This window comes from Schistocerca serialis, chromosome 5 (assembly GCF_023864345.2).
Source record: "Schistocerca serialis cubense isolate TAMUIC-IGC-003099 chromosome 5, iqSchSeri2.2, whole genome shotgun sequence".
Lineage (NCBI taxonomy): Eukaryota > Metazoa > Arthropoda > Insecta > Orthoptera > Acrididae > Schistocerca > Schistocerca serialis.
This window is the reverse complement of record NC_064642.1, coordinates 165,708,152-165,734,700: the sequence shown is the minus strand read 5'-3', so window position 1 is coordinate 165,734,700 and position 26,549 is coordinate 165,708,152. Positions and strand designations below refer to the sequence as shown.

The 26,549-nt window shown below is 43.5% G+C and overlaps 1 protein-coding gene across 1 annotated transcript in view; it reads right to left on the bottom strand.

Moving 5' to 3' along the window:
- The window catches only part of LOC126481822 (protein bric-a-brac 1-like), a 1,776,705-nt gene that overhangs the window by 1,361,237 nt on the left and 388,919 nt on the right, over nucleotides 1-26,549 (bottom strand). Inside the window, exon 6 of the mRNA XM_050105780.1 lies at nucleotides 10,311-10,369. The gene's annotated coding sequence lies outside the window, so the exon portion shown is untranslated. The remainder of the gene's footprint in view (nucleotides 1-10,310; nucleotides 10,370-26,549) is intronic.

Sequence of the window (26,549 nt, the reverse complement as noted above, 5' to 3'; positions counted from 1 at the left end):
CAGCTACCAAAGTCATGAGACACCTACTATTATCGTGTCACATCTCCTTTTGCCTGGCATAGTGCAGAAACTCAATATTGCATATACTCCACAAGTCGTTGGCGTCCTCTGCGAAATGCTGAGCCAAACTGCCTCTACAGTCATCCATACCTGCGAAAGTGTTGCTCATGCAAAATTTTGTGCACAAACTGACCTCTCGATTATGTCCCATAAATGTTCGATGGGATTCGTATTGAGTGGTCTCAGTGGCTATCTCATTCGTTCAAATTATCCAGCAAGTTCTTCAGACCAATTGTGAACAATTGTGGCTCAGTGACATGGCGCAGCGCACATCGTCTATAAATATTCCATCTTTACTTGGGAACGTGGTCCCTGTAGACGAACATAACCATTTACAGTCAATGACCAATGCAGTTGGAGCGGAGAACTGGTTGAATTCCACGTAAACACACACAGTCCACACCGCTATGGAGCCACCACCAACTCGCACAGAGCCTTGTTGACAACTTGGGTCCACGGCTTCGTGTAGTGTGCGCCAGACTCGAACCCTATCACCAGCTCTTACCAAATAAAATCGGAACTCATCTGATCAGGCTACGGTTTTCCAGTCCAAGAGAAAAGTCAAGAGTTCAGAAGAGGTGTTGCAGACGATGTCGTGCTACTAGCAAAGGTGCTCGCGTCAGTCGTCTGCTGCCATAGTCCATTAACGCCAAATTTGTCCGCCCTGTCCTAAAAGATACATTCGTTGTACATCCCACACTGATTTCTGTTGCACTGACAACTCGACGCAAACGCCGCTGTTCTCGGTCGTCAAGTGAAGACCGTCGGCCACGCGTCGTCTGTGGTGAGAGGTAACGCCTGAAAATCGATATTCTCGGCACATTCTTGATACTGTGTACCTCGGAGTATTGAATACCCTGACGATTTCCGAAATGGAATGTCACGTGCGTCTAGCTCCAACAACCATTCCGCGCTCGAAGTCTTTTAATTCCCGTCGTGCGGCCATGACCACGTCGGAAATCTTCTGATAGAATCACCTGAGCACAAATGATAGTTCCACTGTGTGTATAGAACCTCAGCTTACTCTCGTCAAAACATATCCCATTTGACACTGTCCCCTTTGTCAGCTGGTAGTCAGCTTTCTCATTATCGGTAAAACCAATCTGGATTTTACCAAAACTACTTTTCCTGTCTAATTGCTATTTCTAAAATATAAACTACTGTATTATTCTTATAATGATGTAGTTCTTTGTGTTACGTTCCAACATTTTGTAAGAAGGGCGATCCCTCACATCCTCGCTATCACAGCAGACAGCACTCCGAAAAAACACAATTTCGGTGCTATCGTGCAAACAAAAACGACAACTCGTGACAAGGGAGCCACACAAGGAGAGGTCCCGACGGGTAGCATCGACGTTTTCAAAACCACCTACAGTATAGGTCCTGTATGGAGGTGTAGATAAGTGCCCGAAGCATTGAGTCCTGTCGGACGCTGTCTGTCGTTTTTAATCATCATCAAAATGACGGAACATTTTTATTCGGTTAATTGGTTTAAATATATACATTATCTTATCAACATCTTCATTTGCTCTTATTTCGTCTTCCTTCTTTTTTATTTCGAAGCTTTACCCATACGATTTTAATTTTCTATTTATTTGTTATGTCCTTGGTGCGAGAAGAAATTAAATTTTAAAGGTTTCTATGAGAATTGCCATTCAAAAAAGTATATCTTGTAGCGTAAAATAATTTTATGTGACAATGTACAGCCAATATAAATAGATTATTTAGTCTTTTGTTGTTTATTCTCTTGATCGTTAGTTTTAAAACGTTTAAATACTCCAATCGGTAAATGAAAATAATGAAATGCACATCAGCAAATACTCCAAATGAAAAGCAATAAAGGGGACAAAACTTAGATCAAATAAAAATGTTTGTACGATAATTAAAAATTACGCAGGAAAGGATTAGAAACGAAATAATTTACATTTAAAAGAATTAATTTACTGTAAATAACGATCACAATCAAATTGGAGATGATTTTTTTTTCAAGTTTAGCATCTGATGGGACTCGAATCCAGAACCTTCAGCACACCAGTTAAATAACTTCAACACTAATCTACGGCGCCATTTTCAAAATCAGAGTTACTTTCAAAGCTCCACTGGGTCACGAGACAACCTTTTTCGTCGATCACTCGCAAATCAGGGTACACCACAGTGCAGGTGTGATACCTGGGACCCCAACCCAAGTCGATCCCATCCCTGTGGACCTCCCTTGTATGTAGAGGCATGACGCACCAGGGGCGCTGTAGCAGACTCACTTGCCGCGAGTAGTCGATTGAGACAAGCGAGTCGCTCGTGTAAAAAGGAGCTTGAACAGTGGAGCAAGGCCGACCGTCCCGTCACTCCCACTCCTGACAGGACGTGCCGCGAAGCTGACGAAGGCCACGCGCGAAAGCAACCGCACGCGCTCTGCCGGAGTGGGAACGATTCGCGCCTTATTATTCGGCGGCAGTACCGTGAATTGGGCCCCGCTCAGCCGATGAGCGGACGAGCCGCGCCGGCTGGCGCCATTACGGGCGCGGCAAAAAGCGCAAAACCCGGGCACTGCCCAGACGCGGCCCCTCCTCTGCCCTGCAGACAGTCCACAGGCCGGCAAGAAAAAGGAGGCAGGGGGCAAAAAAAAAAAAAAGGAGAAAGAAACGACCGGAACGCGAACGACAATCTCGTATTTATTAAAAATTATCGTGCGCCAGTTTCTGTCTCTCTACTCTTATTTCGGGCGTATGAGCTCACCTGGAGGGAAAGACGAGTAGCAAGTAGCGGGGCGGCGAGGCGGATATTTAAATTTTTATTCGCGGTAATAGCGGGCTGGGAGCGCGGCCGCAGCCGGTCATCTACCGGTAGCCGCGCGGGACGGAGGCTGTAATCTGGCCACACCTGCAATCTGCCCGCCGCCGCCACCGGGATTATTGTGATCGGCGGCGCCGGCCGGCTGCCGGCGGCTCCGCATTCCTGCGCCGCTGTTCACACACCATCCCACCCCACCCCACCCCATCACATCACATCCCGTCCCGTCCCATCCCATCCCATCCGACGGCTACCGCGCACCGCCGAGCACGCTCCCTCCGTCACAACTCGTTCCGCCGCTGCTGGTCCAGCGGCCCTCTCTTCCTCACTTCACCTTACAGTTAGACTGATCAACACGGACCAACTCACAGTCCCCAAAGGCTAGGGTTAAGATGCGCGTTCAACAACTAACTTGGCCGGACAGATGGCAAGTAGGCACGTCTGGTGCGGCGAAAGGAAAAAGGAAAACTTCTTCCCTTTGCCGTCTCCTTTTAAATTTCGCGTTTCAAAAATTATTCACTCATGAGAATCGTACACACGTACCATTGTTTGAGCGTTGCACCAACTCCCGTATGGAGAACACAGAAATCACAGCTGTAATTTGTACTCAGGTGTGAAAAGGTGTCCGACTTGATTATGGACGCACGACGGGAATTAACAGATATTGAACGAGAAATGGTAATTGGAACCAGACGCATGGGACAGTACATTTCGCAAGTCTTTGGGATATTCAATATTCCGAGATACACAGCGACAAGACTGTGCCGAGAATACCAGATTTGAGCCATTACCTCTCACCACGGACAGCGTAGCGGCCAACGCCCTTCACTTAAAACCGAGAGCAGCGGCGTTTGAATCGAGTTGCCTGTGCTAATAGACAAGTAACACTGCGTGATATAATCGCACAAATCAATGTGGGGCGTACGACGAACCTATCCGTTCGGGGAAATTTGGCTTAAATGGGCTATGGCAGCAGACGAAAAGCGCGCAAGTGCCTTTGCTAACAGCACGATATCGCCTGCAGCGCCTCTCCTGGGCTCGTGATCAAACCTGTTGGACCCAAGATGAGTAGAAAAACACGGCCTGATCAGATGAATCCCGATCTTGGTAATAGGTGGTGGCAGGGTTCGAGTGCGGCGCAGACACCACGAAGCCATGGACCCAAGCTGTCAACAAGGCACTGTGTGCGGGCTTTGTTTACATGAAAAGGACTGGCTCCTCTGGTCCAACTGAACTACTTGGCGACCATTTGCAGCCACTCATGGACTTCAAAAAACGATGGAATTTTTTTGAATGACAATGGGCCATGTCACCGGACCACAATCGTCAGCGATTGGTTTCAAGAACATTCAGAACAATTCGAGCGACTAATTTGGCCACCCAGATCGCTCGATATGAATCACATAGAACATTTGTGAGACATCATTCGGAGGTCAGTTAATGCACAAAATTCTGCATCGGCAACACTTTTGCAATTATGAACAGCTTTAGAGGAAGCATCGCTCAATATTTCTGCAGGAATTTTCTAAAGGTTTGTTGAGTCACATGTGGAAGAGCTGGACTCATAAATCCAAGCCGGCCGAAGTGGCCGTGCGGTTAAAGGCGCTCCAGTCTGGAACCGCAAGACCGCTACGGTCGCAGGTTCGAATCCTGCCTCGGGCATGGATGTTTGTGATGTCCTTAGGTTAGTTAGGTTTAACTAGTTCTAAGTTCTAGGGGACTAATGACCTCAGCAGTTGAGTCCCATAGTGCTCAGAGCCATTTTTCATAAATCCATTCCACGCCGAGTTGTTGCGTTATACCGGGCAAAAGGAGGCCCGACACGATATTAGGAGGAATTCTATGATTTCTATCTCCTTAGTGGAAGCATCCGTTGCATTGAAAAGCGGCTGAGAGATTTCAAAACAAAGACGACGCCACGTCCAGAGAGAATCCCAATTCGGTTTTACAGAGAGTACTCTTCGGCATTTCTTTCCTTCTATCGCGTTACATCGCCCAAAGAAAAGTGACTAGAAAAATGCGCATGTGAGTCCCTACATAAGAAGGGCAAAAGAAATAACCCCAAAACCACAGCCCAATACCCGTAACTTCAGTATTCTGGTGAATTTCTGAGCAATTCTGTTCGAATATAATACACTTCTCTGAGAGATAAAAACTTCTATCCATAAATCAACACAGATTTGGAACACACTGCGCCTACAAAACTCAACTTGCCCTTTCACGAACGATATTCTGAGAACCATGCATTTGGGCAACAAGTAGACTTCATATTTTTTTGACTGGCGACTCCATGGAGTGCTGTGTGCACCACGACCATATATGTTATATTAAAAGGAAGGTCAGCGTTGGTCGTAATATTGATGTTTTATTGATAGCAGAATCGATTTTCGATCACATAGTGATCATCTTCGGTGGTGTACACCTTAAACTCGGACACTGGCATCAAGTTATCAATAACCAAATCTGAGAAGCGATCACAAGCAGTTATTGCGATCGCTTCTCAGTTTTAGTTATTGATAACTTGATACCAGTGTCCGAGTTTAAGGTGTACAGCACCGAAGGTGATCACTATGTGATCGAAAATCGATTCTGCTATCAATAAAACATCAATATTACGACCAACGCTGATCTTTCTTTTTATGTTCATATTTTTTGCTTTCCGGAAAGCATTCTGAGCCGTGTCGGTTCCCTTTCCTTTTACAAATTGTCCGCCTCGTCCGCGCATGAGCTCGCAGCCGCGGTATAGAGTGCGCTGTTTATGTAAGGGGGAGGGGGGGGGGGGCTGGTGGTGGTTTCACGATCGGGGAAGCGAGGCGTCGCTGCTTGGAGTAGTGAGCTGGCACCGGTGGTACTCGAGAAGCGACGCCCCCTCTATGAGTCAAGGGTCACGTGAATCGAATATGTGACGAGGCATACTGTCTTTGGGAAGCTTGTGTGTCTTCGACTGCTTTCTGGGATCACGCCCTTTCTTAGTGTAGAGCTCACTCAAGTCTTCGTAAATTGGTTAATTTGCTATAATTGATTGGCGACTCCATGGAGTGTGCTGTGCACCACGACCAGATAATGGATATACTTGGCAGCACTGAGGATGGTCACTAAGTGACCGAAAATCGACTTTGCGGATAATAAAACAAAAAAATACGACCAACGCTGTTTCTCCTTCCAAAATTTGCTGTAAGGTAATCTAGTTGCGCATAGTAGCCGATTACTGGCCGCCGAATTAAGTCCACTTGCTGCTTGTTCGTCTAGTGTGAATTTTGACGCCGAGAGCCGGCAGTTGTGACCGAGCGGTCTAGGCGCTTCAGTCTCGAACCGCGCTGGTGCTGCGGTCGCAGGTTCGAATCCTGCCTCGGGCATGGATGTGTGTGCTGTCCTTAGGTTAGTTAGTTTTAAGTCCCATAGTGCTCAGAGCCATTTGATTTGACTCCGAGACACCCTCTTCTTGTCTGAAAGCCTCTCTCGTTTCCGGTAACTTTATAAATAGGAGAGGAGTCGAGTTGAGTTGCAGATTTCTGCCTAGGTTTTTTAGCCCAAGTTCGGCAGTAATTCTGGAATTATTTTTCTATTTTACTACCTTGTTTTGTTATACACACAGGGCGTATGTACTATAACACGTTTATTCGGCTTCAGCCATCTCGCTGAGCGGTGTAACTGTGGCAGTGTTGAGCGTGTAGCGGTGACCGGGACGTTGCCGCTGGACTGATTAAAGGCGCGTCTTGGACAGTGTCGAATGGCGTAGTGCCTTTGCAGTTGTGCTTCTACACGCCACGCCGGTCTGCATCACCTCCGGCGAAATCGCTGCTCGCTAAGTTATGTAATTGTAATCTATTAACTGTTTCATGTAACTACTGTTTCCTTCATTGGAAAGGTCTAAGCGTTCAATGGAGGTCGTCGCTCGCTAACTTACGTAATTGCAATCTAGTAATTATGTAACGGCTGTTTATCTCATCCTAAGGGCCTAAGCGGCCAGTTATTCTATGCCAGTTTGGTACCCCTTGTTTTAACAGTATAATATGTTTTTAAACTTGTCCAACTTCTTTTAAATTAGTATGTTGTATACTACTCATTCTTTTAGTATAGTAGTTTATTTTCCTTTCATGGTGGAGCTGTAACGGCACTGGCTTTTGGTACTCGGCGCTTGGTTTGGCCACAGTTGACCGTATTTAGTAGGCGCGGTACCTAGATGCAAACAGACTGTTCTTAGTTATTCCTTATTTTGTCAGTTTATCGCCCTGTTGGGTTCTATTTGTTTTTTGGTTTCATCAGTCAAATATTGTAAGAGGAAAAATATATAACCTGCATTGCGTGGCTTAAACCTTGTGCTTAAGGGATTTATCTCTGCCGAACATTCCGGTCGCCGTTGTTCACTCAGACCGCTCTCGCGCGTGTTAAGAGTTCCTTGATACGGTTTTTAAGGAAAAAGGCCGCAGCACCAAATATTAAACTTGTTCTTCCACTCGTTGAATTCTAAGGTTAGCTACGGTGCCGGAATTTATTTATCGCTGGAGATACAGAGGCAGCGCCTAGTCCTGACATTCCGTTTTTTTTCCCTAATTCTGAAATTCAGGCCATTGTGCCTTAGCTTCATGGTTGCTTGAATGTCGAGTCAGCCCAGTGGAGCAAGTTTGTAACGTTCTTGTCAAATGTTATGGAGCACTGCATTTGACTTATTTGCGCCCGTTACTGTTCTCCCAAGCTGAGCCCTTTGTCAAAATACATACAATATGTGGTTTAAATGATAACATTTGGTCGTTATCTGACATTACAGATTTCCAGTTTTATGGGCTATGAAGAATTATAATTTTAAAAAAAGCCCGTGTTTCATTTTGCAACTGTTATTGTTATCCAAACTGTTGTTCCCTTTTTACTCGCTGTTTAATGTAATTGCTGCTGATCTCTGGAATTGCCTGTTAGTTAGTACATATAGTGTTTTTTTAATGGTAATAAAGTTTGTAAAATGGTGTACGACATGTACTTAAAACCCCGGCCCAGTCCTTTCGCGCGTTTGATTTTGGGTTAAGCTGCACTCCGAAAGGTAAGATTTCACGTTTGACACACTGCCACGCGACGGTCCAAGCACACGGAGTAGTTTCTCAGTTACGTGAGTGGATCGACGACTTAAGTAACAAAACCCAATACGTTGTCCTGGACAGCGAATGTTCAACGCTCACAGATAAGGATGCTGTCAGCACTGTCTCAGGGAAGTGCGACTGTTCTCCTCTGCATACGGAAACGATGTGAACAGCAATGTGCAGCTTTTGCAAATGACACCGTCGTGTACGGGAAAACGTCGCCGTTGGATGTCTGTAGGCTGATGCATGATGAGGTGGACAGAATTTCTATTTGGTGTTATCGATGGCAACTTGTTATGAATGTGGAATAATGTAGGTTAATGGAGACGAGTAGGAAAAACGATTATGCGATGCTCGAATGCATTATTATTGATGTGCTGCTTGACTCAGTCGTGTCGATTAAATACATAGCCATAACGTTCGAAAGCGACATGAAACAGAGCGTGCACGAAAGGCCGGTTGTAGGGAAGGGAATGACCACTTCGGTTTAAAGTGAAACTTGTAGGAACGTGCGGGTCATTTATAAAGGATACCGCATTTAGAACACTAGTGCAACCCAATCTTCAATGCGGCTCGAGTGTTTGGGGTCTTCACCAGAAGCAGTTCAGAGGTGTGCAACTAGATTTATGACCGGTAGGTCCCATCAACACGCAGGTATTATCGTACTGCTCTATGAACCCAAATGCTAATTCCAGGAGGGAAGCAGACATTATTTTCATCAAATACTGTTCTGAAACTTTAGAGAAACAGCGTCTGCGACACATTACAGCCCTTCGCCATGGTGGCTTGTGGAGCATGTGAGTATAGATAATCGTACAGGTGCAAAAAGAAAAATGTGTATGCATGCAGATGACGCAGTCAGAAATCAAATTCCAGTACACACTATAAGTAGGTGAACAATGTAACGGAGGCTATAAAACTACAATGGTATGAAAAATGTTTCTCAGCCTGTCACTGAAGACGGAGTTATTTATTTAGAAAAGTGTGAAAGATATCTGATTCCCATGTGTTATTTCGAAAAGGCTGATAGTATGTACAACAACCTGAAATCTCACGATACCAGTCGATCCACACACGTGAAGTTCGTATACATTTACATAATTATTTATTTAAAGCCTGCGACTCAATTAATCGCATTGACGTGTTCAATGTGGTATGTGAACATGGTGTGGAGGTGTGGATACCAAAGTAACAAACTCAGTCTGGTAAGATATTCGATACACTGCAGAAAGATATCACGGAATAAACGTGGGAACAAAAAGGTAACATCAGTATCAAATGTCTTCTGATGATGATCTGATAATTTAAACATCTTGTCTAGGCAGGTATCAGCACACACATACTGTAGGAAACACAAATGCTGACTCCAAAGCAATTTATTTACCGACTGGTTTCAGTCCAGGAGCATGTTCACGGCAGTCAAATATGCAACTATAAAACCAGTATTACATATTATACATTTTTCGAAAGCCATGATACTTAATTTAAGTCAAGCATAACGATAACTATGCGAAATCAAGACATTAAACCGGCTCAATGCCTTGATTTGTAGGTATCAGACTTGCGATGCCTCATTAAGAAATAGTCTGAAGTGCTCAGTTTGGCCTTAGAATATATATGAAAATAACTTTTTTTTTAAAAAAAAAACATTAACAGCATTTTAGATATACTGTGAAACACTTCTCACCTAAGGGGTACGATTCGGAATACTGGAGTACATTATTGTTTTTCAATGCAATGTCTAAACGATTCGTAATTTCTGAAAGCCAACCCCCCACCCCCAAAACAGTCTTACAGTGATTCATACCCGATGACTAACACTTCTTCCCACAACAAAATATATGGCTTGTTGAATGTATGTTGAACGTACTACAGCGATGAAAACTTTAACTGCGCTAGCTTAAATTCAAACCACAAAAAATCCAAGCAGATAGTTCAAAACCGTGACTATTTGGGCAAAAGAACACAAAATACAGGTTGTGGTTTTTATACGTACCTAATTAGAATATTTTGTGATAATCACTTTGAAACTAGCGTTTACTTTTCACAATGCGCGGTTTGTAGCACACTTTTTCTGTCAGCCAATTTATATCTGAAAGCAAACGATCGGAAGCGAGGCTACTGTAACAACCTGTGTCAGCTGTTCAACAGGCAGACCATTTTGTAGCACCGAATTATACTACTATTTCAGGTGGCTTACCACGACCGCCTCCTACATCACAATAGGTTAACTGATGCAGTGAAGTCACTGTAAAGTATTAAGAGAGCCCTCCACCGATGTATTTTGTTGTTGTTTAAAAAAATAGCAGGTAGCACTGCATCGGACAGTTATCACCGTCAGCGAGCACAAATGCAAATGGGAACGGACTAAGCAGCGGTCCATCAACTTACCTAGTAGTCTCTACGAGTACTGCATGTAGTGAGTCCGTCTTCGCTCGTGCATTGCGTTCCTGTAACAGAGAAAACGTCACGTATGGTTTAACAGGCTGTTGAGGCACAAGTTTTGAGTGTGAGGGAAGAATTAACAATAGTCACGGAGAGCACCAAGCATAAACAAGCGTGTAATACGTTTCTGTTCGCGATATAAACAGTACTTGACAGTTGGGCTTTACAAAGTGACGGCATTTGTGAAAAATGTGTCGGCCTTTGTGAAACAAGAATAAGCCATGAAAAAGGAGGACAGTAAATATGACAATGCCGTGTAACACTGTAAGCTGCTGTTAATAGTATCTATCAAGAAGCGCCCGGCTTCAGACAATGCCCATTTTCCAGTCTTGTAGTACAAACTTTATAAATATAGAGAATGCAGGTAAAACGTATGTATCAAATTGTAGCAAAAAGCAATATTTAGTTTTAAAATCATTCAAAGAACGTCTACCCTCAGTAGTACAGAAGTACCTATATCGTGCGATTTAAGTTGGAGGGGACTTTAACCTACGGTTTATGGTGTATAGAGTTAAGTGTCTATGCATTCATTCATTGCAGATAATGCGAACAGGCAGTTGTGTGAAATACTTTTGAACACGTTTTCTGAAATCTGTCTTGAGTAGCTGGTTCGTTACCCCTTACGCAACGGAAATATTTCAGACATTGTAACTACTAACAGGACTGACCTTATCGACGGCGTCAGTATAGGGACAGTGATTATTGATCATGACTCCATCACAGTTACAAAAGTTAACACATCAATCAAGATGGTTACTAGAGTATTCCTGCTAGAAACGGCAGATAAGCAGTTGTTACCATCCCACTTAAACAATGAATGGACATCATTTATTTCCAATATGATGGGCAGAGAGGAATATGGGCAAAGTTTAAAAGCATTGTAAATGGTGTTCTGAAGAACTACACGCTGAGTAAGTGGATAACACCCGAAAGACCCACCGTGGTTTAACAGGGAAATTCGGAAAATGCTGACGAAGAAAAAGCTATTGCACTCTTCGTTCAAAAGGGAACACGCAAATGACCCCTGACAAAAGTTGGTAGAAATTCGTGCGGCTGTAAAAAGATCGATGGACGAAGCACACAACACCACCCACCGTCGTACCTTAGCAAAAGATCTTTCAAAGAAACCGAGAAAATTCTGGTCCTACGTAAAATCGCTGGATGGGACTATGGCTCCCACGTAGGAGTTTCAAGCAAACATATCACCATTCGACCGTCGCAGACACTCGTGCATGGAGGACAAAGTAATAGGCGTAAGAAACTGCAAGGGTTAAAATCAATTAAGTCACGAGGTCTGGACGGAATCCCCATTCGGTTTTACAGCACTGGCCCCTTACTTAATTTGCATTGCAGAGAAAAGTCGCAAGCGGCTGAGAAAAAGCAAAGGTGACTGCTGTATATAAGTGTAGAAGCACGGACCTGTAAAATTACAGAGTAATATCCCGAACATCGTTTTGCAGCAGAATTCTGTAACATATTTTCAGTTCAAATACCAATGAATTTCCTCAGCATAGAAAAGCTTCTGTCCACAATCAGCATGGATTTAGAAAGCATCGCCCTTGTCAAATTCAGCTTGCTCTTTTCTCACATGATATCCTGCGAATCATGGATGAAGGGCAATAGGCAGAGTCCACACTCCTAGATTTCTGAAAAACGTCTGACACGGTGCCCTACAACAGTCTGGAGGGTTGGGGGTGGGGAGGGGGAATGTGGGGGAGGCCACCCGGAACAGGTTCCCAAATATGGGAGTGCATCGAAGACTTCTTAAGTAATAGAGCCCAGGACGTTGTCCTCGAAGGCCGGTGTTCATCACAGACAAAGGTATCATCAGGAGTGTCCCAGCAAACTATGATAGAAAAGGTCGGTCGGTCTCTCTCTCTCTCTCTCTCTCTGTCTCTCTCTCTCTCTCTCTCTCGAATGATCTGACGGACAGGTTGAGCAGAATCTGCGGATGTCTACTGATGGCCCTGTGGCGTACGGGAAGGTGTCGTCGTTGAGTGACTGTAGAAGGAAAGAAGATAACTTAGACAAAATTTCTAGCTGGTGTGGTTAATGGCAGATTGCTCTAAATACAGAAAAATGTAAGTTACTGCAGATAAGTAGAAAAAACAAACCCCTCATGTTCGAATACAGCATTAGTACTGTACCACTTGACACACTCACCTCGATTAAATATCTAGGTGTAACGTTGCAAAGCGATACGAAGTGGAACGAGCATGTAAGGATTGTAGTAGGACAAGCGAATGGTCGAATTTGGTTTATTGGGAAAGTTTTAGGAAAGTATGTACCATCCGTAAAGGAGAGTGTGGATAAAACCCTAGGCTGATTCATTCGTGAGTACTGCTCGATTGCTGGGGATGCCACCGGGTCGGATTAAAGGAAGACGTCGAAGCAATTCAGAGGCGAGCTGCTACTTCTGTTATCGATAGGCTCGATCAGCACATGACTATTACGAATGTGTTTCGGGAACTCTAATGGGAATCTCTGGAGGCCACGTTCTTTTTGCGGAACACTATTGAGGAAATCTGGAGAACAGGCATTCGAAGTTGACTAGAATTACTCTACCACCGCCAGCGTACATTTCACGTAAGACCAAGAAGATAATATTAGAGAAATTAGGGCTCACACGGGGGCAAATACACAGTCGTTTTTCCCTCCCTCTATTTGCGAGTAGCAGGGGAAAGGAAGGAAACGGTAGTGGTACAAGGTACCCTTCGCCATACAACATACAGTGACTCACAGAGAGTGTGTGTAAATGTACAATTCGCGGTAACACCAGAAGTTACATTGGGTATCATTGTATTCCATCGTAAATTTTGCTGTTAACTCAAGCCGTGAATACTGCTTGTATTTTTACGGTTTGAAACATACTTTTTCACTTGCGTTCTCTCTATTTACGTTTTTACTATCGGAGATTGAAAATGGTCTTTGACTGCAATCGGTAGCTTACAAAAAATATTTTTAACAGCAACTTAGGGTGTTATTCTAAGATTTATTTAAATGTGGAAGACTGATAACAATAAAAACAATTCAGTAATTACGATGATGGTTACGTCAAATTGATACAAAGGGGCTCTACCGATACAGTGTGGTACATATCAGAAGCACAGCTGCGTTGGAACGACAGAAAAGATCTGCGACAGTCATCTTTCATCGGTCACTAAGCATTATCAAGAAGTCACTTACCTAGGGAAGATACATACTTTCAAACAAGGTTTCCTAAGCAAATTTTGGACCAAAACTTCCTATCTAGTCACTAAAGTGAACTAACTCTTTGTTTTATAAACTACCACTAAACCTTCAGCATTCTTTTACTTTCCACTAAGATTAAGTTGTTCACTACTGTAAACAACACTATGTAATTTCCAAAATCCAGCACTTGATGACAGATTCGCCGAACTGACCACTAATACGTATGAAATAGGTAAAATGTCACGGAAATACAGTGAAATACTTCGTTTTCAATTATCCTCATCCCCAGTACAATACAATATAAATAAGATCCTTGTTTGTCAAAGCTCAAAACTACAATCTTCACACATCAGCAATCTGCTCTCCTCCTTTTCTGCTTTGCAGATGGCCTTGAAACATGATCTTTAAAAGGACTGATCTTTAAATAATACAGGCAACACCATATTGGTATGAGCTCACCACTATATTGAGCAAAATGAGATACAAGATACAGACTTCCATGCAGCTTCAATTTCCATCTTAGTGGATATGAATTTCTTGTCTACTGTGACAAATACACTACCCCCAGTGGAATGCATTTAAATTTTCCGCAAAGATCTCATTTCTATCAGTTTCAGGTATTAACCAGCTTTCTGCGTTTGGCATGTGAGCTATTAGGAGCACTTCAAATTCTAGCATTTTACTGCAAATGCCTCTCCAGCTGATCACCAGGATTTCAATACTCTCAGCTGTGGAGGACATTGCTTTGGATCTTACACTGACACTTCTGTACCCGCTATCGTTATCTGGATGGGTGGAGAATCGCCTAATACAGAACAATCGCAGTCACTGGTTCAGTCCTTTCACTCGATTTGAAACTATGGGCCACGGTCACCTCGGGGCACTGCTGAAAATTGTCATCTTCGTTGAAACTAAAGACTAGTATTTCTCAATCTCTTCTGTCAGTCGCTGAAATGATCAAAATATGATCTCAGAGCCCAGACGGCACAGTTATATAAGCATCAATTTCATAACTGGTCTCCATTCCTCATTGTCTCATTCTTCTTGTTGTGGGAATCCAAGTAATGTTGCTCACAATGGGTGATAAATTAGCTGGACTACAATATAAGGATGTAGACTGCCTGGCGTGTGGAATTTGGATCGGTCCAGGGAGTGTGCACGGATAGTCAACTAGTTAAGGCGACTGCTCGCGGTAAGAAGGAAATCAGGTTTCGAGTCCCCGTCCGACACGAATTTTCAGACGTCTCTAGTGGGTAGTAGATCCGTACCTAATATATTTCCAATTATTTCATACAGATACGGATCGTCAACAGTTTCTGATTTCTTTCAGGCATGTAAGAAATTTCCGTAATTGTCGTATTAAGGATGATAATGGGTTTTCGCTATTACTATGATATAAGTAGTTTGTGTAGCAACATCATATTTAAGGAAATATCCAAAATTAAGATTCAACAGAAAAGTCAGCCACGCAAACAAGTATTAGTTTAAAGCTTTACAAACCTAATTTGAATCCCCTGATTCTCTTTTACGTGAAGAGCAGCTTGTATTTTTTCTAAATTTTGTAATTCAGGAAACATCACAACTCAAAGATTTGTTACATAATCACTTAAATATTAAAACTATAACTGTATCAGAAAAACATTATTTTGATCTCTAGAAAAAAATTTGATAGGCTAGAAAAGTGCGAGCCTAAGAATCCACTCCGGTATATGGAACCTCATGTTAATGCCAACTTAAGAACATACGGTTACCGAAATTATTTTGATATTTTCCAAAAAGCTTCTCACGCCAGTTTGTATGAGTAGTGCCGTAGTCAATCTCAGCTTAGCTTTCAATCAAAAATGTTCTACAAAGTCAGTTTCCATTAAAATGTTGTCAAATAAAGCTGAAATAAACAGTGGGTATCGAGATGGGCAATTTTATTTGAATAAAATCCTGAACATTAGTATTTGCATCTGAATATACATTATCAGGAACCTCAACACGACACTAGTAACTTCAATCACGTGAAGGCTGAATTCATATCAAGAAATGCATTTTTAAGTAAGTACACTTTCTTATAAAGGTTTGTGCTATATTCTCTCGTCAAAAGTAATTAAAAACGAAATTACGTTATCACTTGACGTGTGGCCTTGGTGGTGGTGAGAAAAATTAATTGCAATTCCTTGTAATAACTAACGTTGGATTTAGTTCCGTTGGAAAAACAAAACAAAAAAAACTTTCGAAAGCAAATAATTTTATCGATTTTAACAAAACACACAACTATTAAAAAAGTTGTAAAAATTAAATACACACATCAAAAACGTTTTTCATCACCCTGGTTCCCAGAACTCCTGAAGAAAGAAGTTGACTGTGGATATTGTATCAGAGACACAGTCCCTTTGACTGTTCTGAGATGTCACTAAATCCACCCAAAGTTGTAAACAATCATGCATGAGCAGCACCTATTACACGGAGTTGGTCCGACACCCGATCATTTTCAGTGATTCCACCAGGAAGGAGGTACTCGGCTTGAGTTGCCTGTAGTTCAACCATGCCTAGACGATCAATACGGTCATTCGAAAGCGTCCGCATTGTTACTTTGTGCCAGGAAGGGCTCTCAAAAAGGCAAGTGTCCAGGCGTCTCGGAGTGAACTAAAGCGATGTTGTTCGGACATGGAGAAGATACAGAGAGACAGGAACTGTCGATGACATGCCTCACTCAGGCCGCCCAAAGGCTACTACTGCAGTGGATGACCGCTGGCTCAGGATTATGGCTCGGAGGAACCCTGACAGTAACGCCACCATGTTGAATAATGCTTTTCGTGCAGCCACAGGTCGTCGTGTAAGGACTCAAATTTTTTGCAATAGTCTGCGTGATGCGCAACTTCACTTCCGACGTCCATGGCGAGCTCCATCTTGCAACCACGACACCATGCAACGCGGTACAGATGAGCCCAACAACACGCCGAATGGACCGCTCAGGATTGGCATCACGTTCTCTTCACTGAAGAGTGTCGCATATGCCTTCAACCAGACAATCGTCGGAGACCTGTTTGGAGGCAACCCGGTCAGGCTGAACGCCTTAGACATGCTGTCCAGCGTGTGCAGCAAGGTGGAGGTTCCCTGCTGTTTTGGGGTGGCATTACGTGGGGCCGACGTACACCGCTGGTGGTCACGGAAGGCGCCGTAATGGCTTTATGATACGTGAATGTCATCCTTTGACCGATAGTGCAACCGTATCAGCAGCATATTGGCGAGGCATTCGTCTTCATGGACGGCAATTCGCGCCCCCATCGTGCACATCTCGTGAATGACTTCATTCAGAATAACGACATCGCTCGACTAGAGTGGCCAGCATGTTCTCCAGACATAAACGGTATCGAATATGTCTGGGATAGATTGAAAAGGGCTGTTTATGGACGGCACCAACCACTCGGAGTGATCTACGCCGAATCGCCATTTAGGAATGGGACAATATGGATCAACAGTGCCTTCATGATCTTGTGGATAACATGCCACGACGAATACAGGCATGCATCAATGCAAGAGGACGTGCTACTGGGTATTAGAGGTACCGATGTGTACAGCAATCTGGACCACCATCTCTGAAGGTCTCGCTGTATGGTGGTACAACATGCAATGTGTGGTTTTCATAATCAATAAAAAGGGCGGAAATGATGTTTATGTTTATCTCTATTCCAATTTTCTGTACAGGTTCTGGAACTCTCGGAACCGAGGTGACGCAAAACTTTTTTTCATGTATGTAATATAGCAGAACGAACTGGGACTTGATTAAGATTACTGCGCAACATGTGCGAAGATCAGCAAACCAAAATTTCATTGATATTAATGCCATCTCTCAAGTGTGCCGAGAACTTCCCGCCAAGCTGTCGTGCGTAGATACGAAGGCGTTTCTTGTTCAATTCTAGGAAAGATGCTGAGCAAGATTAAGCCAAGAAACGTCCATGAATGTCAACATCTGCTTCTAGACACTTCAGCAGTCTTCCCTCGAGGAATACAAGCCATTCGCGTGCATTCCATAAGTGAACGCTGGACAAACCAGTACGGACACACCGCCGAAAGAGAGCGCCTCCTAATTATGCTGAACATAAATATGTAGGTTTGATGGAAATTTGCTCGAAAAAATGTTGCCACAGCTGCCTATTACAGAGCTATAAATATTTATAAACGAAGGGTTTACGGAACGGACCAAAGCTGCCTGGAGGTAATTTTATATGTACAAAACCGTTAAATAATGTAGGCATACGAATCAGTATTGTAAACAACAGTTTTTACTTGGGTAATCAATACCGGTTGCCAAATTGTGCCACTGACTGGAGGTTACCTGTAGCAACTTTTCATTACGGAGAAGGCTTAGTGCGCCTACAGGAGACCTCGGTAGCCGCGGAGGAGCAGGTCGGAGCAGTATCGGCGTCGCCAGTAAATTCCACAGACTTAGTTGCGTCAGATCGATACAAAACTTTCATGATTATAACGCCTCGGAGCCTCTTCACCTCTGCCACGAGCGTCAGAGGAACACCTGTTTATGGACTGACTGTCGTAGTTATGAAGCACTCGAAGGAACAAAATCTTGTTGGAGAAGCAAATGTGACAGCGGAGGCAAATCTGCTTATCCGTTCGCCTCCGTCTCCCAGCGTGATTTAGGAAAGTCCTATTTCGTGTAAATACCTTACACAAATTTAGTGGCTGTTCCTCTTTATAGATTTTTGATGGTATTCTTCATTACTTTTGAGAATCTTACTGGGTTCCGTAGCCGATAAAGTACTTGCTTTGGAGATAACAGTTGTTCGTTTACTGCGACTTGATTCGGAGTCGCAGCCCTATTCTCAAGTAATCGTGCACGTTTAAGTCCGCTACTTGGAAGTGGTTGACAATCAGACAAGGATTACATAGATCGTGCCATATGTTGATTAATCTCAGATTCTCAAACGGAAAAATAAAAAAAATGAAAACTCTGATCATGCATGTCGTCACAACCCGGTTGACCTGCAACAGAGAGTATAAACACATTACGGTTTATTTTTCATTATATGGTACAATATGTGCAAACTTTGTCGAAATGTTAGCCATTAATGGTGCCGAGTACCACGTTAACCGTCTGGGAAACTTAAGCGACGATGACTGCTTGAGGATGGAGCTGCAACCCCGAAATTATGCGGAATGAACGATAGATAAATTCATAAAAACAGAGTGTAACTGCAAAACGTCTATTACCGAAACAATTATTTTCAACTCCGTATCTCTTTTAACAAATCTAACGTTTAAACTGAGGTATAGGTATTTACTGAACGTGATTTCGAATGTCGAATTCAATATTTCGAAGCATGTATAGCGCAAGAAGGCAACAGCAACTAACTGAACGGAAAGGGAACGGAACATATCAGAGGGACCGTTCGTAAAATGGTAACAGGATCTCTTCAGCAGCTGATTTACCATACAGTTGAACGACTTGGCATGCAGCAACCTGTATTACCGAAACTTAGATGTAGGTCGCGTTATCCAGGAAAGTGATCCTGAAAAGGAGTGAATCTAACAATCTTTAATTCCTTCTTAAAAAAAGAATTATCAGGATATCTTTTTATATATATTTTTATCAACATGACCACATGATCTTTTCACATTGCCTTAACCGGTTTCGACCAGCCTATGTCTATCTTCAGAGTGTTAATATATTTTAAGAAGAAGAGACAAAGAATCATTATAGAATCTATAAAATCTGCCAAGCAACTATCTCCGTATTGATAGAAAAGAATAAAGATCTATCTGAAGGCAAATGCTACGAGCGATGACATTACGTTTCGTTGCGTTGTCAACAATACTATAGGTCTTTTTAGGCCTTGCAGTAATACACCTTATATACCGTCGTTTGCGACGGCCATAAAAATCTTATTTAGACCAAATCTGTTTCGCTTTAACTGACATGACAAAAGTCATGGGATAGCTATATGCAAACACTGTACACAAATGGCGGTAGTATCGCGTACAAAATGTATAAAAGGCAGTGCACTGGTGGAGATGTCATTTGTACTCACGTGATTCATGTTAATGGTTTCCGACATGATTATGGCCGGGAGTTGACATACTTTGAATGCGGAATTGTATTGGAAGCTAGACGCATGGGACATTCCATTTCGTACATCGTTACAGAATTCAATATTTCGACATAAACATTATCAAGCGTGTGCCAAGAATACCAAATTCCAGCCACTAACTTCCACCAGGGACAACGCAGTGGCCGAAGGCCTTCACTTAACGTTTTTTGGACAACATGGTTGTGGAGAGAAGCAGCGATTAGTATGATTAATCAATAATCCAAGAACAGTCTTAATCGCATTTATTATTGTTATAATACCGCCAACCGGCTTCAACCCGACGTAGGGGTCATCTTCTAGGCGTTTCACCATTGGTCAACTGCTGGTGGTGTCACTCCTGTCTACATGGATCGTTTCCTGCAATTATGTAGACAGGAGTGACACCACCAGCAGTCGACCAAAGGTGAAACGCCTAGAAGATGACCCCTACGTCGGGCTGAAGCCGGTTGGCGGTATTATAACAATAATAAATCCGATTAAGACTGTTCTTGGATTATTGATCCTTCACTTAACGACCGAGAGCAACGGCGGTTGCGCAAAGTTGTTAGTGCTAACAGACAACCAACACTGCACGAAATACCCGCAGAAATCAATGTGGGACGTACAACGAACGTATCCGTTAGGGCAGTATGCGATTTTTGGTGATAATTGGCTTTGGCAGCAGACGACCGACACGACAGCCTTTGCTAACAGCACGACGTTGCCTGTAGCGTCTCTCGTGACCTCGTGACCATATCGTTTGGACGCTAGACGACTGGAAAACCGTGGCCTGGTCAGATGCGCCCCTATTTCAGTTGGTAATTGAGCTGATGCCAGGGATCGAGTGAGGTGCAGACCCTACGATGCCATGGACCTAGGTCATTAACAAGTCACTGTACACACTGTTGGTGCTTTCTTCAAAATATCTACATAGCATGAAAAGCTCGTTTAGTGCAGGATATGGACTACTTTAATTCAGTTACTATATTAAATGGTGAGGAAGCAATCCTTCAAAGGTCTTTAATTAACATATACGGCACCGCTCAATTCATACCAAATGCATGCTCTATCGCAAGACAAAGAATGTGTTGTTGGCACCATTTCCTCCAAGACTTCGTTGTATGATACGCTATTACTCAATACTGTGGTTTTTTTTCCACAGTTTTACCATTCACACACACATCTTTAAATACATTTCACACCGTCTTACCGAAGATACAATAACATAAAAATATTTAAGAGCTTCAAAGACTAGTTGTAAGTATTATACAAAACACAATTTCGGGCTAGCGCAGATTCTGTACACTGCCCATCTCGCCAACAGCAAACTGAACTGCGTGAGAGAGTGAAAGAAAAGAATACCTAACAATTCAAACAAATATCAATATCAAATAAGACAACCGTTTCACAATTATTCGAAAGTTACGGTAAAACTGAAGAAGTGCTGTGCAAAAGAACTAAAGGGTTGCCTTTTTGAAACTCTGTTATTTTCCACCGTTTCGGTGCAAAAATGTGAAATTTGGCTCTAAGGTGCCTACGAGGTCCCTCTGCAATGCACGGAGTCCTGCGACGTCACACTCGGACTCCGTGACGCATCAAACAGCAAGGGGTCGACACATGCGGAAAGAAACACCGGAGTTCAGAAGTTTATGTGAGGTGTAAGTGCATCAATGAGGTCACACTGGCACCAAATTTCAGCTCAATTCTGTCTAACGGCACAGTGGACGTGTCACGACTAGAAGATCGTCACGCCGCCCTCTAAACATCATTATACCCACTCTCCTGACGCCTCTGCGGTGAATATTAGAACCGCAATGCCCAGAGTTGAAATCATGCTGTTTTCTTATGGGTGGGTGAGAAAACTTTAAACACACCGCCTCTCATAATCAACAGGAAAAGGCATGAGCTTGTGTCATAAGAGGTGTCAGAGACACCACCCCTTCCGTCGGTGCGTTCATTTACACTTATGTCGTCGTCTAAAACGACAGTTTGCAGTTTGATGTGCAAAAGAATGACATTCTTGACACCCCCACTCAACATGGGCTGACCCATCTGAAGTGCAATACGACTTGTGTACAGAGAGGAACCACTAGGGACCGTTCAAAACCATTCGACGAAATCTGTACGTGATCCGCACGACTAAAATGGGAAAGACTACCTCTAAGACGCAACAGCGTAGGTGCACCCCCTTTGTTGAACACTTTAAAAATGCAACTGTGCAGAGACAATCCTTCAACGACCACTAGGCGCCTGCCAGCAGGCAACCCTTCAAAATCTTACAGCTGAGTTGCGCTGCACAGCTCCTCTAGCGCCTGCCAACTGGCATGCGGAATGTGAGGGCGCATAACTAACTGGAGGTAGCAGTTTCGAATCCTGGTGATATACAGCACCTTCAATCAGTATGTGGTCGGCAAGGAAAAACCACTGTTCCTGAATCCCAGAATGTACACTTAAGCTCTGGTTTCAATTCACATCCTTTCTGAAGTGTCTCGTGGATTGATGGAGCTATAAGCTGCCAACGGCGATTCATCTGTCAGGCGAGGAAGTTAACGTCGACAGCCTTCATGGTACTTAAGCGAAGGGGTATGTACAGTCATCAAGCATCCGTAACAGCACTGCACATCACTAGCACTATCACAAATAACCACCTGTCACTTATTCATACTAATCTGAGGAAAGAAGGTGAATGTTTCCCAGTATTTACTCATCTCTCACAAACATCGATGAAAGTGGATCACAACGTGCGTATTCAACTTAGAAACTAAGCTGAACGGCTAGTGATTCAGCAGTTGCCATGATGGTGCTCACAGTGATCAGATTGTAACGATCTACTGGAAGTTTGCTTACTGTAACTCACTGTGTATGCAGAATGTGTGGTGGCATAGCGCTTACCGTATTATCTATTAGCCATAACGAGGTTTCATTTACTGTAATTTATTTTACATCCAGAATGAGCAATATTAAGTAAAATCGCCAATCTTTTGGAGCAACTGATTGAAATTACGGCCATACAAAAATGTTTGATGTAAAATGACGTATCGGAAAGGAAATTCGGTTTTGCGATGAAATTGTTTTTGGCCTTTCATTCTTACTTGATTATGATCACGCTACTATTTTCATCGCAGATTTTCGAGTACAAAGTTGTTCTATTTCGGTAATTGCAATTACAAATACACATCGTTACCATATTCATTTCGTGTGCTGATCAGTCAAAGCAGTCCCTGTTTTAAAATCGTTGGGAGTTTTCGGATTACTGCGACGTTACTGAAAAGACATGCATTATAAGCAGCATTTTTTGCAGGGAGGGGTTAGAGATTTGCTATATCTCGTTCGCAGTGTGCCACACAGGCCAAGATTGGACATGCTGCTGCGGTTATTTTACTTCAGTACTGAAATAATTTTCTTTTGAAAATTTGGACCTCTAGATATCTCGTCTGCATGATGAAAGCAAATGAATGACACGGCTCAAAACAAAGGCGACAGATGAAACAGTACCACATAGCGTTTAGAAAAACTTTATGACTACTGAGAATGCCTCTTGTCCTCCACGCCGCTACGACTTCCCTCATTCTTCAACAGAAGGTTACGGAGAGACGTGTAGTGCACCGAGCTAAATAACCAGTCCTATGCTGTTAAGTTGTATCGATACATCGAATATTCCAAAAGTAAGGGGTGTTCAGTCATTTACTCATTAGAAAAATTTTTAAAATGTGGCATTGGTTTCCTGCACACCTACTTCACTTTTACACGTAATCGCCGTTCGCTTCTAAGCAATTTTCGCAACAATGCACCAACTTCTTCAACCAATGTGCACAAAAATTCTTCAGCTAGGCACGGAATATGCTGACAACTGTTGTCTTAAATCGTTCTTCACCTTCAAACGACTGTCCTCGAAGTCATAGTTTCGAGTGCACGGAGAGGTAAAGTCGAACCTCAATACCACTATCAGCAGTGTTGTGTGGAAGTGCTAGTGGTGGAGAATTGCACCAAGCGATAGTTTTTGCGTGCCTGTCATATAAATAGCGGTCCGTTGAAGATGGGAAAATCGTCATCCAGAGCACCAATCGTAATTTGTACACAAGATCGCAGTTGTTGGTCCATTCACTCGTCGCTCGATTTCATGTGGAGCGCCAATCGCGCATGTTTGTTCTGCGCTGCAAACATTTGAATATAATAAGCAAACAGCCTGTGCTTCTTGAATGCGCTTCGAATAGTAAGTGACGGTCCAAGATGGCGAGACAACTGAGAACTATGAGTTGGCAGTGAAAGACGACGACGAGATGCTGTCGGTTGTGTAGTAATTATCATTCGTGATTACTCGTTGCAGGTGTGGACACTGGAAAGCTTTTACAGAACTCGAACCCGGTCTGGAGCGGAAGTAGTGCCAAGTTTTAGAAACTAGCGACTAGTAGCATACTACCCCCCGAAAGATGTGTGTCCAGTTCGAATTCCGATCCGGTTCCTAGGTTATCTCGCCGGACATTATACGTAGAGGAAACAAAAGTAATGGGATAGCGGTATGCACATATACAGACAGCGGTAGTATCGTGTACCCAAGGCATCAAAAGGGCAGCGCACTGGCGGAGCTGTCATTTGTAATCAGGTGAATCGTTTGAAAATGTTTCCGACGTGATGATAGCTGCACGACGAGATTTAACGGACTTTGAACGTGGATTGACAGTTGGAGCTAGACGCATGGGACATTCCATTTCGTACATCGTTAGGGAAGCCCATATTCCGAGACCCTGTATCAATAGTGTGCCGAGAATACCCTATTTCAGGCATTACGCGCACGAATAAAGCAGTGGCCGACCGCTTTCACTAAATGTCCGAGAGTAGAGGCGTTTGCGTAGAGCTGTCAGTGTTAACGGACAACCAAAACTACATGAAACAACCGTAGAAATTAAGGTGTGACGTATGCCAAACGTGTCCGTTATGAAAGTGGCGCGAAATCTGGCTTTAATGGGCTACAGTAGCAGATGACCGAAGTCAGTGCCTTTGCTAACAGCACGACATCGCCTGCAGCGCCTCTCCTGGACTCATGACCATATCAGTAAGACACTAGACGACGGGAAAGCCGCGGCCTGGTCAGATGCGTCCCGATTTCAGTTGGTAACAGCTGATGGTAGGGTTCGAGTGTAGCGCAGATCCTATGAAGCCATGGACCTAAATTGTCAACAAGGCACTGTACAAGCTAGTGGTGGCACCTTAATGGTGTGGTATTTGTTTAGAAGGAATTTACTGAGTCCTCTGGTCCAAATCAACCGATCACTGACAATTTGTCGCTATTCATGAACGTCTAAATCTACATCTACATTTATACTCCGCAAGCCACCCAACGGTGTGTGGCGGAGGGCACCTTACGTGCCACTCTCATTACCTCCATTTCCTGTTCCAGTCGCGTGTGGTTCGCGAGAAGAACGACTGCCGGAAAGCCTCCGTGCGCGCTCGAATCTCTCTAATTTTACATTCGTGATCTCCTCGGGAGGTATAAGTAGGGGGAAGCAATATATTCGATACCTCATCCAGAAACGCACCCTCTCGAAACCTGGCGAGCAAGCTACACCGCGATGCAAAGCGCCTCTCTTGCAGAGTCTGCCACTTGAGTTTGCTAAACATCTCCGTAACGCTATCACGCTTACCAAATAACCCTGTGACGAGACGCGCCGCTCTTCTTTGGATTTTCTCTATCTCCTCTGATAACCCGACCTGGTACGGATCCCACACTGATGAGCGATACTCAAGTATAGGTCGAACGAGTATTATGTAAGCCACCTCCTTTGTTGACGGACTACATTTTCTAAGGACTCTCCCAAAAAAACCTCAACCTGGCACCCGCCTTACCAACAATTAATTTTATATGATCATTCCACTTCAAATCGATCCGCACGCATACTCTCAAATATTTTACAGAAGTAACTGCTACCAATGTTTGTTCCGCTATCATATAATAATACAATAAAGGATCCTTCTTTCTATGTATTCGCAATACATTGTATTTGTCTATGTTAAGGGTCAGTTGCCACTCCCTGCACCAAGTGCCTATCCGCTGCAGATCTTCCTGCATTTCGCTGCAGTTTTCTAATGCTGCAACTTCTCTGTATACTACAGCATCATCCGCGAAAAGGCGCATGGAGCTTCCGACACTATCTACTAGGTGATTTATATATATTGTGAAAGGCAATGGTCCTATAACACTCCCCTGTGGCACGCCAGAGGTTACTTTAACGTCTGTGGACGTCTCTCCATTGAGAACAACATGCTGAGTTCTGTTTGCTAAAAACTCTTCAATCCAGCCACACAGCTGGTCTGATATTCCGTAGGCGACAGTACGGAACTGTGTCGAACGCCTTCCGGAAGTAAAGGAAAATGGCGTCTACCTGGGAGCCTGTATCTAATATTTTCTGGGTCTCATGAACAAATAAAGCGAGTTGGGTCTCACACGATTGCTGTTTCCGGAATCCATGATACGCGAGCAAAATACATGTTCTAAAATTAATTTTCCCAAGCAACGATAGGATTTTTATGGATGACAGTGCGCCTTGTCACCGGGCCACAATTCGAGCGAACGACTTGGCCAGCCAGACCGCCCGACATGGATCCCATCGAACATTTATAGGACATAATGGAGAGGCTAGTTCGTGCACAAAATCCTGCACCGGCAATACTATCGCAATTATGGACGGTTGCAGAGGCAGCATAACTCAATATTACTACAGGGAACTTCCAACGACTTATGGAGTCCATGTAACTTCGAGTTGCTGCACTACGCCGGGCAAAAGGGGGTCCGAAACGATATTATGAGGTATCCCATGACTTTTGTTACCTCAGTGTATTCCTGTGTTGTTTTATAGACTATTTACAACTTGAAGCTATAAACGGCGAATGACAGTATGAAAAAGAGTTCCTACAGCAGCTT